The following is a 12,204-nucleotide window of genomic DNA, read 5'->3' as shown; positions in this document are numbered from 1 at the left end:
TCCAGGTGTAAAACAGATGCAAAGTACAGTTTATCTCAAACAGAAATGGGCCACTAAAACCCTAAACTGTCGAAACTTAATGAATAATGAACCCTGTTACAGCTCCATAATATATACTGCTGAGTATACAAAACATTAAGAACACCTGTTCTTTCCATGACAAACTGACCAGGTGAATCACATTTTATTTGTCAAATGCGCCGAATACAACAGGTGTAGACCTTACTGTGAAATGCTTACTTACAAGCCCTTGCCAAACATTGCAGTTCAAGAAATAGAGTTAAGAAAATATTAACTAAATAAACTAAGGTAAAAAATGTAAAGTAACACTATAACGAGGTTAATATACAGGGGGTACCGGTACTGAGTCAACGTGTGGGGGTACAGGTTAGTCGATATAATTTGCACATGTAGGTAGGGGTAAAGTGACAATGCATAGATAATAAACTGTGAGTAACAGCAGTGTAAAAACAAAGGGGGGGAGGAGTGGGGGTCAATGTAAATAGTCCGGGTGACCATTTGATAAATTGTTCAGCAGTCTTATGGTTTGGGAATCCAAGTGATAGCTCCTTACTGATGTCACTTGTTAAATCCACTTCAAATCAGTGTATATGAAAGGGAGGATACAGGTTAAATAATACATTTTAAGCCTTGAAACAATTGAGACAAGGATTGCGTATGTGTGCCATTCAGAGAGTGAATGGTCAAGACAAGTGCCTTTGAAAGGGGCATGGTAGTAGGTGCCAGGCACACTGGTTTGTAATGCAACGCTGCTGGGTTTTTCACGCTCAACAGTTTCCTGTGTGTATCAAGAATGGTCCACCACAGAAAGGTCATCCAGCCAACTTGACCCAACTGTGGGAAGCATTGGAGTCAACATGGACCATCATCCCTGTGGAACACTTTCAACACCTTCCATGACCCCTAATGAATTGAGGCTGTTCTGAGGGAAAAAGGGGAGGGTGCTACTACATATTAGAATGGTGTTCCTAATGTTTGGTAAACTCAGTGTATATCAATATGGCCGCCATAGAAAATAAACAAACCCAAATTACAGAACTGCATTTGGGTGCTGCTTACCTCAGCTACTTCTATTCTTTTACCCAGGTGGTGCTAGCTGATGCTGGTTGTCTCTGCTCTCACAGCGAGGCAGGAAACCCTACGGCGACCCCACGCTGGGCTGTTAACCGCCCATCTTAATGTAATTTACAGCTCCCCCCATTTGGCGAGTGACACGCATGTCCATCATCACATCCTTCCAATGATGGGTGTCGCAGTTTAATTTGTTCCCGGCAACGCCGGCGCCGGCCGAGGCACTGATTGCCCCCTGTGCACTGAATACTGATTTCCCCCCACGGAGGGCCACAGTAAGCGCAATCACACCTCCAAAACCCTTGACCCAAGACCTCGCCCAACACCACCACAACAGCCTTTTACAATAATGCATCCTCCTGTGTGCTACAAGTGCTGTATGACAGGCTGTTATTCCTACCACCAACCGAGATGACAGAGTGAACGTCAATGATGCATTTTACATGGCACAGGACGTGGAGGATGTTGGATGTGCACAGGCAGCTGCTTCCCACAGTTGTGTCAAGTTGGCTGGATGTCCTTTGTGTGGTGGACCATTCTTGAAATGTGCGTGAAAGACCCAGCAGCAATGCAGTTCTTGACACACACAAACCGATGCGCCTGGCATCCATACCCCGCTCAAAGGCACTTAAATATTTTGTCTAGCCCATTCACCCTCTGAACGGCACACATACACAAAAAAAGCATGAAAATGTATGCACTCACTACTGTAAATCGCTCTGGATAAGAGTGTCTGCTAAATGACTAAAATGTCAAATGTAAATGTCATGGAAAGAGCCTAATGTTTTGTACACTCAGTGTTTATCAAGTATTTTGTAATCCAATGTGAGTGAACGCTCTCTACAGTTCCCTATTTACGCAACAGGGAGAAAAAAGTTGAGCTTGGAAAGAAGTTGCTTGCTTTAATCCTAATGGCAGAATAAATGAGGCAAGGAACAGCTTCTGGAAATATCACTGTTGAAGTGAACGTCAGGCATCCAATTCTGGTGCCATTTTAAGACACGCAGCTATTGTTTTCTGTTACCTCAGGGTTCACAATGTGTATGGGCAGTAACTCTGAACTTCACAAATGCCCACTGGCATTTCTCAAGGATCCAATCAGTCAGTGCATGGTCCATTTCAATCATCATTTGGTTCTTACAGACCTGCTTCTCTCCTTTGGTCCTTATGGACAACTCTCAGGGTTTAACACAGATGATTAAACTGGGTATGTCATTTCCAATTCATCACATAGCACATGGGGATTGTACCACATGGGGATTGAGCGGTGAACTGCAGTTGTGATCGATTACAACACTGACATATAAACTGCATTACTATGTTGTTAAAGTAGAAGTCCAAGGTTTGGTTTATTTTTTCAATTCACCAACATAATGTGCCTCCGGTTTAATAAAATGGAGAGTAATGGTAAATATAATCAGTGTAAGACATTTGGAGTGTACAAATGGTATGTCCATGAATAGATAACAGTTAATGTGGCCAACAAAGCCTCAGATTGCAACCTACCACCATTGTCTTGTAATACCCTCATGATCACCCATAAAGTATGTCCTGTCCTTTATGCAAGATGTAACCCTTTTCTCCGGTCTTAAAACTGTCCTTTCATTTTAAGGCACCTAGGCAAATCAAATAGAGATAATAGTGATTCAACATGGCTCTTACCGCTGAAGTGGAACATTTTATTTAAAGATTAGTGCTTGTTCTATTTAGCGGCTGTTCTATTTTTGCCAGTCTCAATGACAATATAACTGATTTGTTCTGAAAGTGGTTATGTACGAGCCATACTGGAGTAACCTTCTGAAAAGCTGCAACGCACACAGTCATTATGCCAGAGCTTTTAGATCCACAATATGGTCTCCAAATGTGAATATGGCAACATGTACTCCATATGACCAACTGTGACAGCAGAGATATGTAGTGTAGGCCTTTGTTTAGTGGATCTGGGTCTTGTTTCCTCGATCTCGGACGAACCCCCAAAATCTGTTACGGGTCTCAGGCTAAGGTTCCATATACAGATATAGAAACTATTATCCCATATGCAGATATAGAAACTATTATCCCATCCCATTTACAGATTTGAAAACAATTATCTGTAAATGGGGCCTCAGCCCAAGGCCCGTAAAACCTCCATAACGTTAAGTAAAAATCTGATTTACAAAAAAGTGCAATAAATCCCATTTCAACTGCATTGTTTGCATCCGAGTTGTTTCCCAAAAAACACTGTTGCAACTAGTGCTGAGCGATTAACTAATGTCGGTTCAAGTATTTGAATTCCATTTTGTTCTGTTTTTTTTTCTGTTGCGCGATGTGCAGTTTCTGTAGAGATAAATCAGATCAAGTCTAAACTGTGCAATTTAGTAGGGACTTGTCGTTTCCAACAAGCCAATATTCTACATAGTTTAGCGCAGAACTTTTGGGGTAATTTGGTAATTAACTACAATGACCGTAATCTGATGCGCAACATGGAGACTGATAGAACACTCAATCGAGAGGGATAAAAAGCAGTTGCATCGCAAGCCTAAAAATATATTATCTAAGTGACTGATAGTTTGAAATAAAGTCATCAAATAAAACTAATATTTTATTTAAGTAAAGCCATGTGAATAAATGGTTAATAAGAGATAAACAACTTTACCTGGGTATGGGGTAAATTGAGCATACACTCTGATAAATTCTGGCTAAACTTGGAATATTGTTAATTATCAGGTATCCTATTGAAATATCGAGCGCTATAGTCTATGGTATACACCAGAGGTTCATGGTTATCTGTAGGAGGAATATATATGGTGGAGGCAATTAAGCTTGGAATGTATTGAGTAAAGGAAGGGCAAGTAAAGGAAGGGCAAGGGTGTTTGACCCTAGTTAAACAATTTAAAGGCAATGCTACCAAATACTAATTGAGTGTATGTAAACTTATACATTTCACATTCTTAAAATAAAGTGTTGATACTAACTGACCTAAGACAGGGCATTTTGACTAGGAATAAATGTCAGGTATTGTCCCTCCTGCAGCAAAGCACCCCCACAACATGATGCTGCTACACTCGTAATTCCCTGTTGGGCTGGTGTTCTTCGGCTTGAAAGCGTCCCCCTTTTTCCTCCAAACATAACGATGGTCATTATGGCCAAACAGTTCAATTTTTGTTTCATCAGACCAGAGCACATTTCTCCAAAAAGTCTGATCTTTGTCCCCTCCATTTGACTCAAATGATGTCAATTAGCCTATCAGAAGCTTCTAAAGCCATGACATCATTTTATGGAATTGTCCATGCTGTTTAAAGGCACAGTCAACTTAGTGTATATAAACTTCTGGCCCACTGGAATTGTGATACAGTGAATTATAAGTGAAATAATCAGTCTGTAAACAACTTGCCAAAACTATAGTTTGTTAACAAGAAATTTGTGGAGTGGTTGAATAAACGAATTTTAATGACTCCAACCTAAGTGTATGTAAACTTCCGACTTCAACTGTACGTCTAAACAAAAGACTCCACTATGCAACTAACCATTTCACTGCACCGTTTACACCTTCTGTATCCTGTGCATGTGACAATGTTGCTTTGATATAGTATGTGTTTACCAGAGATGGTAATGTAAAAAACAACATGACCTGCATGCACCAAAGTCAAATTAGGATATAACGTTATGCCAACGAGACAGTGTCCAAGTTCTAACATTCTCCGGTAGAATGCCCTGCTTTTATTTCGTCACACTCACAACCGTAAGCTATTTTCTGTAATCTTGCAAATAAGGATCTTGTTGTGAGTTTATTTTCCTGGAATAATGAATACAAACTAAGACCTTGTCAGCTATATGATATGGTCATTACTTTGTCAGAACGACAGCGACTAGTTGTCACAGTGAAATCATGAACATTCTATCTACAGACATGTCGATAGACATAGTATAAACTAGCTTTAAGTCTTAATCTTTGGTTGTTTAGTACACTACCGTACTCACTCTGTTTAGCACATGCCTCATATGTGAATCCTAAAAGAGATGGGTGGGGCTAAGGCTTAAGATGGTGTGAACAATGCTGAGCTCTCCAATAGGTGCAGCAAAACATATAAGGGCCATTTTCTCAAAAGTGGGTTTACAAGATGATGAAAGCAGAATTACTTTCCCATTGTTCCTCAACTGTAGTATATTATATACCATGTTCTACCACTGAGTCTCTACTTTTATCCTATGTAACAAAGACCATTTCAAATCTTGCTACATAAGATCGAATCGAGCTGGTCGGTCACAAATTGCAATACTACTATGCATATTGGGCCCAATTCCGACTTAGGAAATCACACTTTTCCTACGCACTTCTGAGTAGGTGGTATTCAGACTTACCTTAAGAAGGTGCGTAACGGGCTTTGCAGGTGTGGTTCCCTTGAACATGCTGAATAGATTAAATTAAACCGCTGAAAACCATACCACTTGCTGGCCAACAGATTTTCTTGTGGAGTTTTCATTAAATAGGCTTTTCAGTACATTTATTTTAAGCCATCCCTTTAAATATAGTGGACCTTTAATTAGAATGTTGGCGACAGACTAGATTACATCGAGAGAACGGGTTCATGTATTAGGCATCAATGAAAAAAAGCCATCTAAATATATGCATATTCGTCTCCGTTTAAACACCAAGTGGTAGCTTTAAAAATACTCAGATCTTGTAGATTATTTAGGCAGATTTTAGTGTTAGGAAAGTATGTATGGATAAAAAAATGTGGTTTGATTCATTCTGAAAATTGCAACATTCAGTTCTTTAACCCATGGTAGTGTTGGAAGATTAGTGTACACAGAATTATGATAGGGATAATAGTGTACAATAGTAGGCTATACCCTGATCTATTGCCTGCACTAACCAAGGAACTGTGTGATGACGAAGGGTTCAAACTCTTAATGTTTGGTCTGCGCTCCCTAACGTTTTAATTAGCCTACATGTCTTTTTTATATTATCACTTGTTACTAATAATCCTTAGCAACAACCACATGGCTGTGACGCCGTTTACAGAGGAAGTGAATGAAGGTCAACAAAACAACGGAATAATAATGTAGGCTATACCAACTGAAGGGAACTAACAGTAAATTGGCAGTTGAATATGTGTTATTATGCTTACTGACGGTCGACACTGATAGTGGCTAATATTTAACATGATAGAAATAGGAAACAGACAAAGGTAGCCCATACTGAAGACATTAGAGAGTGCCCATCCCTGCAAGTTAAAAGGCAGTACAAATTAAATTCTGCATAATGGAATAGCATTTCATAAACTTTTCTGTGGGAAGGTTGATATACTTCAGTTTGCCTCCTGTATGACTGTTTTACATTTGTCGGCAGCGATTATAAGGTAAAATGTATCTAAAACAAGTGTAATTTATATTTACAATTCCCTTATCCAAACAGATTAATTTACCTAGCTCTTATCAATAGCTCTTATCACGTTGACTGGTAAATTACAGTGCAAGGAGACTGGTGTGACTTCTATCTAAAAAAAAATTGGTAGATGGTTTTCCCAGTAGGTTCGCTAGACCTTATTCATGGTTTCCTTGCGCGTAAAGGTGGTGGAATTAAGTCAAGGTCAGAATAGTATCTGTAGACACACCTCCACCACACTTTAATTTATTAGATCTCCACCCAAAACGGAATCAGGGCCATTATGCATAAAACTGACCAAATGTAATCATTATTGTTATGGGGTATGGTGGCAACTTACCCCATTGCCATTGGCTCAACTTACCACAAGGCAAACATTTTCACTATATTAGCCCACACTGCTATAAGGACGCAATTTCATGCTAGGTTTACGACCGTATATTGTAGCTTACACCAACTGATGTCCAAAACAATCTCCTTTTTGTTTAGATACAAGAATCATGAAACCTATAACACAAATTCACTTGACTTTGTGAAAATCAGTTTTTTGGACCTAAATATTTAGTCAAGATACATTTTGTGTATGGTTTCCTATACACACTGAGTGGCTCAACAAAGCAATTTGGCTCAACTTACCCCATTCTCCCCTACATGAAGCACACAGTATTAACATTGTACGTTAGTTACGACGCCTCATAAACACCATCAAATGTGAAGGGGGGAACTAGGCTTTGGCTGTTTTACATGTCACTGAGTTTTAGCTCAGGGCCATGGAAGGAAACAATAAATGTCATCATACAGAGGTTCAACCCTGACTGAGCGGAGAGAAGAGGAGAGAGGGATAAGGCAAAGTAAAACAACTGTTCCCCAAGTGACACATTTGAAGACAAACCATCCACATCAAGCTGCTCGGGAGGATTTCACACCAGAAGGAGAAATGCAGCTCACTGCTGGAGTCCACAACTGAGGCAACATGAAACACTGCAACACAGCATCTTAACAAACACTGCCACCACCACTCCAGCAGACCTTGAAAAATTGCATATGGCTGTCCTGAAATGAATCACACGGAGGAGACTGCAGCTGCTAAGATTCAAAGGAGGACTACCAAGGACAAACACGGAGGAACAGAGGAGTTTGGAAACCAAATAAAAAAGACACCTCCCGCTAACAAACTCAGTGCCAGCCTCGAACTGTCCTTTTAACAATGCATTTGCCTTGAGGCATTACACTGACAACATTGAGGTAGCATCGGGTGAAAAGGGCCAAGTAAACAACTTAATTGGTCTCCCCTATGTCAACTGAAAATAATGTGCTATGTCATCACAGAAATTACCAAATGACAGCCTCACAACAGGGACTAATAAACACCTTGTCAACACAGCAGAAGGTGTCAGCGTTACACCAAGGATGAGTGTCTCTCAGCGACACTGGAACACATCATAAGCCAATATTAGACTCACTGGCACTGCTGGTCATTAGGTGGAACTAAGTACTGCACTGTAGGTTGTCAAGCCTTCAGTCATGTTGTCTTATTTACACACTACACTTATTTCCCAACCTTGAGGTTATGTGGCGTAGGTAAGTACTTCAGGTTGTACTGTCTGGTTTTTCGTTTTTTTCCAAACCTCAAAACGTGGCTCTGTACTAGACACAGGTTACATATTGAATTGCAATCAGTCAAAATGCGAAATCTGATGAAGGTGATTATAATGCAGCAATAATCCCCTCTTGATGTTGGGATTATGTATCATTTACTGCATGTATGACATGGGAATATCGGACTGTATTTGATCAAATAAAGACATTAATGTAACCATCAAATATGTCAAAACCTAATGGTATTAAGTGTAAGCTTTGCATTTGTCACAACAAATATACTATTAGGAAAATTCCTTTATTGCCGGTTGCTAAGTGCCTACCCATGTATATCTCAATATACTGTACAGTATATATGGGTAGGCATTAAGCAACCAGTAATATATTATAACATCTGCTCTGGGGTTGGGTTGCCCCAGTATCTGTACATTAGAGATGTCGACAATGAGTATGACGTGTCTCCATTCTAACGCCCAGGAAGCTCTGATTCAAACTCCCATTAGACAGCTCTGCAAGCATTATGTTGTCAAAATAAGTTTGTTACTCACCAAAGATGGAGTTTCACTGAGCAACTACCTTCATTTACTCCCATTACGTCCGGTGTGTACTTCCTTTTGATATAAAAATACAAATATTTCGACCTTTTTTGGAAGTACATAGCAGCCGTAACGGGAGTAAAAGAAGATAGTTGGGTGCTCAGCGAAACTACACATGGTGAGTAACAAACATATTTTGACATTATAACGCTTGCAGAGCTGTTTAATGGGAGTTTGAATCGGAGCTTCCTGGGCATTAAGGCTTGCACACTTCGCACCTAATGTGAATCTAGAGTTGGTCTGCCAATCGTTCAGCGGCCTGTGTTTTAGGTACCACCCGCTGTTGATCGTTGCACACTCGGTTCTCAAATTACGTTCAAACGTGCTAAGTACTCTCCGACAGCAAATGCTATCGGTGTGTCTGAGCCCTTATTGAGGAGAAATGTCATACTCATCGTCGACATCTAACGCAGACACTGGGGCATTTAATCTGCATCTGTCTACCCTTCATCAGGGGTGAAAAGGTGAACGCCATTGACAGGCAGTGCAACAGCAAGGTTGCCAAGCTTTAATTTGTTTAATGAAGGCGGGGTGATTGGATAAAGCGGATAACACTTAGCCTACTATCAGCTGCGGTTAGCAGCAGCCCCCTTGATTTAATGCCCAGATAGGCATACAACCAAAAGCTCTTACGGAACAAACAACAACAATATTGGTGAAAACAATGAGAATATACACTGCCACACCCTTGCAGATGTTAAGCTGTCTCCAACATCTCCAGAGTTCAAGCATCCATCATCTACATGGCTTGTGTTTCACAGATAGCAGGGATGCTGCTTTATTATCCGAGATGACATCTACAGTGAAGCTGCTATCCCCGTTTCTCTCCTCCCTTAGGCTATTTATAACCCAAAATACATCAGTTTATGAATGTCAGAAGGGCACCAGCATCGCACAGTCTTATGATATAATATTTATATGATGTATAGTTATGACAATAGGAAACTGGTATTTGTTTAAAAAAAGGGGACCAGACATTGGAATCCAGGTAGGCTACAACAAAGGAACAGTGTAGCATTATGCTCAAGTTAAATATGCAAGATATGGTCTTGGATAAAAACACATTTTAGTTGCATACTTGATCAACTAACATTATGGCAACCAGCATTGAGACTAATTTTGGATGCACATGTCATTATTCCAACCAAATCAACAACATAAGAACAATGAGTGGTTGTTATGCTGCTCATGTAGTGAGAGCCATCTGCCTCATTTCAAATACTCTTTTCCCTATAAATAAAATATGACTGATCACAAAGCTCACTCCTGCGTCACAGTGTGACTAAGTTGTATCCATACATTTTCACGGGCATAGGCGAGAAACCTTTTATGATACTGAATATACTCATCCTTCACCATCCTCACTGATAACACATACGCCACACAGAAAGATCACACACACACACACACACATACACTATCATGGCACACACAAGAACACACACACACACACAGAGAAGAGAAAGAGAGATGGAGGGAGGGAGAGAGAGAGAAATACATCCTACGTCCTGAATCACCAACTGGTACCCCTTTTTCAGTAGTCTATCTAGAGGGTATAGTCTTAATGATCTCAATCATACCTACAAGTACACCAGATTAATTAGAAAAGGTTACTACACTCGAATTAGCACATTAATGGTTTGGTAATTCACCTGAAGAGGATGTGAATATCTCTATTATTTATAGCCTACTGCCTATTCAAATTCCTTATTATTGTCAGGGAAACTTACAACATTCAGCTTTCAGTCTCTATAAATCAGGTACATAATAAATATTGTATTGGAACATTATTAAAGGCAATTTAATTAATCATAGTCAGGTGTACGTTTTCACAATGACCACACATTTTAATGCATTGTGGTAATAAGAAAACGGAGGCATTTACGCATCTAAATTGTTTGAAATACATTCTGTATTTGGATACCGATTTGGATAGGCTACAATACATATTTCGAAACCCACGCACCAGTCTAGTAAACGGGAGCCCGCCCTGCTCTGTCTCCCCTTGCACCGTCTGTAACACGACTTTTGGCCGCCACTGAGTAATGGTTACATGCACGCAATAATAGGATAATTGTGAATAGTAATTTAACAGTTCGATTTAAACATGTACATGCTTTGCAAGAATAACGATTTCTCGAAAAAAACAGTTTTCATGCACACATCTGAAATCAGACTACCTGATGGGACTTTGATACATGCAGAAAATCCCCAATCAAAATAAACATTCTACCACAGCGACCATGTTATTTTTGTGAAAAATAATTGTTCGGACGTATAAAGTTTGTATGTGAAAACTATTTCTAAGATGCATACTTTCCATTTTTTTCCGAACTCACTTCACTGGGGCAAAAGAAAGAGGCTCGCGCTGCTCTTGCTAGCACATGCGCAAATAAAATACAGCACTGAAACGTTACGTTACAGGTCTTAATAATTCGAAAGATTGCTCAGAAACCAAGGTGTTTTAATTGGTATATGCTTGCTTCAAATATGACTTTACGCTGATTAAGATACACAGAGTAGGTGTTTACATGAATAATGCCATACTCGGCCTACTACAATAATCTCTTTAATATCGAGTTATTTAATATGCATGTAAACGTACTCATTATTGACATCAATTGAACATTAATACAAATGTAATCCATTTCGAGTGTCCTTTACAAATTGATCAGGTTGGTACCACCGCAACAATACTAGCAGCGGGCGAGTCTAAAGGGATACTCACCTACTACTGCTGTTTCCAAACATCCTTACGCATATCTCCCAACGGCAACTCCCTGTCAAGAAAAAGGCAAATTGAGACCCACTATCTCGAGTCCATTGCTTTGAAAGACACGATTTTTAAAAAACACGGTTCCCCAAGATTCCGATACCGCAGAAATGGATAGTCCGGAGGAACTGCCCTGTTCTTCTGTCTACGGACGACGCACTGGTTCCTCTCTCCGCCAGCTCGCTATCCCTCGGTCGGAAAGGGGCTCCCAATGCGCCTTCTATCGTCCACTAGGAAAAAGGAGGAGTGAAGTGAGCAACTCCCACGCATTCGTTCCTAAGAACACCGTTCTCTCTCCCTGAGGCAGTCTGCACGGCCAGACTCGAGATGGATACTGTGTGACTGTCGTCTGTAGCTGCAGTTCGCTTTCTTGTCCTCAGAGTTGAGGGAGGGACAAAACTGATGCATGCACCTTGTTCGGACCACAGTGTATGTAGATCTAGGGTTCTCACGCATGTTTGACGCATATTAATTTGCACGTGATTTAGCCTATTCATCCCACACACACACTTATTTTAGAGCGACCAGAGTGATGCATCGATTTGACGATTAAACACAAAACTCCCCACTTAGTAATGCAGTTTTCATTAAATGGGATTATAAAGACATAGCCTATAGGGCCATTCATTCATCTCAGTGGGTATGCACTCCAAGTAAACCCAATGGTCTTTAATAAACCTTCATCACTTGAAGACTGAGGGATGATACTAGTCCATGAACCTGAATGTAGTGTATCTGATTTAAATAATGTTAAGATAATTAAGTCTTTAACATAT

General features: G+C 40.1%; 1 protein-coding gene across 2 annotated transcripts in view; it reads right to left on the bottom strand.

The window, feature by feature from the left end:
- The window catches only part of lingo1a (leucine rich repeat and Ig domain containing 1a), a 298,690-nt gene that overhangs the window by 42,288 nt on the left and 244,198 nt on the right, over nt 1-12,204 (bottom strand). The window contains exon 1 of one of the 2 annotated variants that reach the window (XM_029758458.1): nt 11,384-11,837. The exons of the other annotated variant lie outside the window; for it this stretch is intronic. The gene's annotated coding sequence lies outside the window, so the exon portion shown is untranslated. Of the gene's footprint in view, nt 1-11,383; nt 11,838-12,204 lie in introns of those variants that run through there. 2 annotated transcript variants of the gene reach the window in all.

Source organism: Salmo trutta, chromosome 7 (genome assembly GCF_901001165.1).
Source record: "Salmo trutta chromosome 7, fSalTru1.1, whole genome shotgun sequence".
In the NCBI taxonomy this organism is placed as follows: Eukaryota; Metazoa; Chordata; class Actinopteri; order Salmoniformes; family Salmonidae; genus Salmo; species Salmo trutta.
The sequence above is the reverse complement of the archived record's forward strand: the minus strand, read 5'-3'. Positions and strand labels throughout refer to the sequence as shown.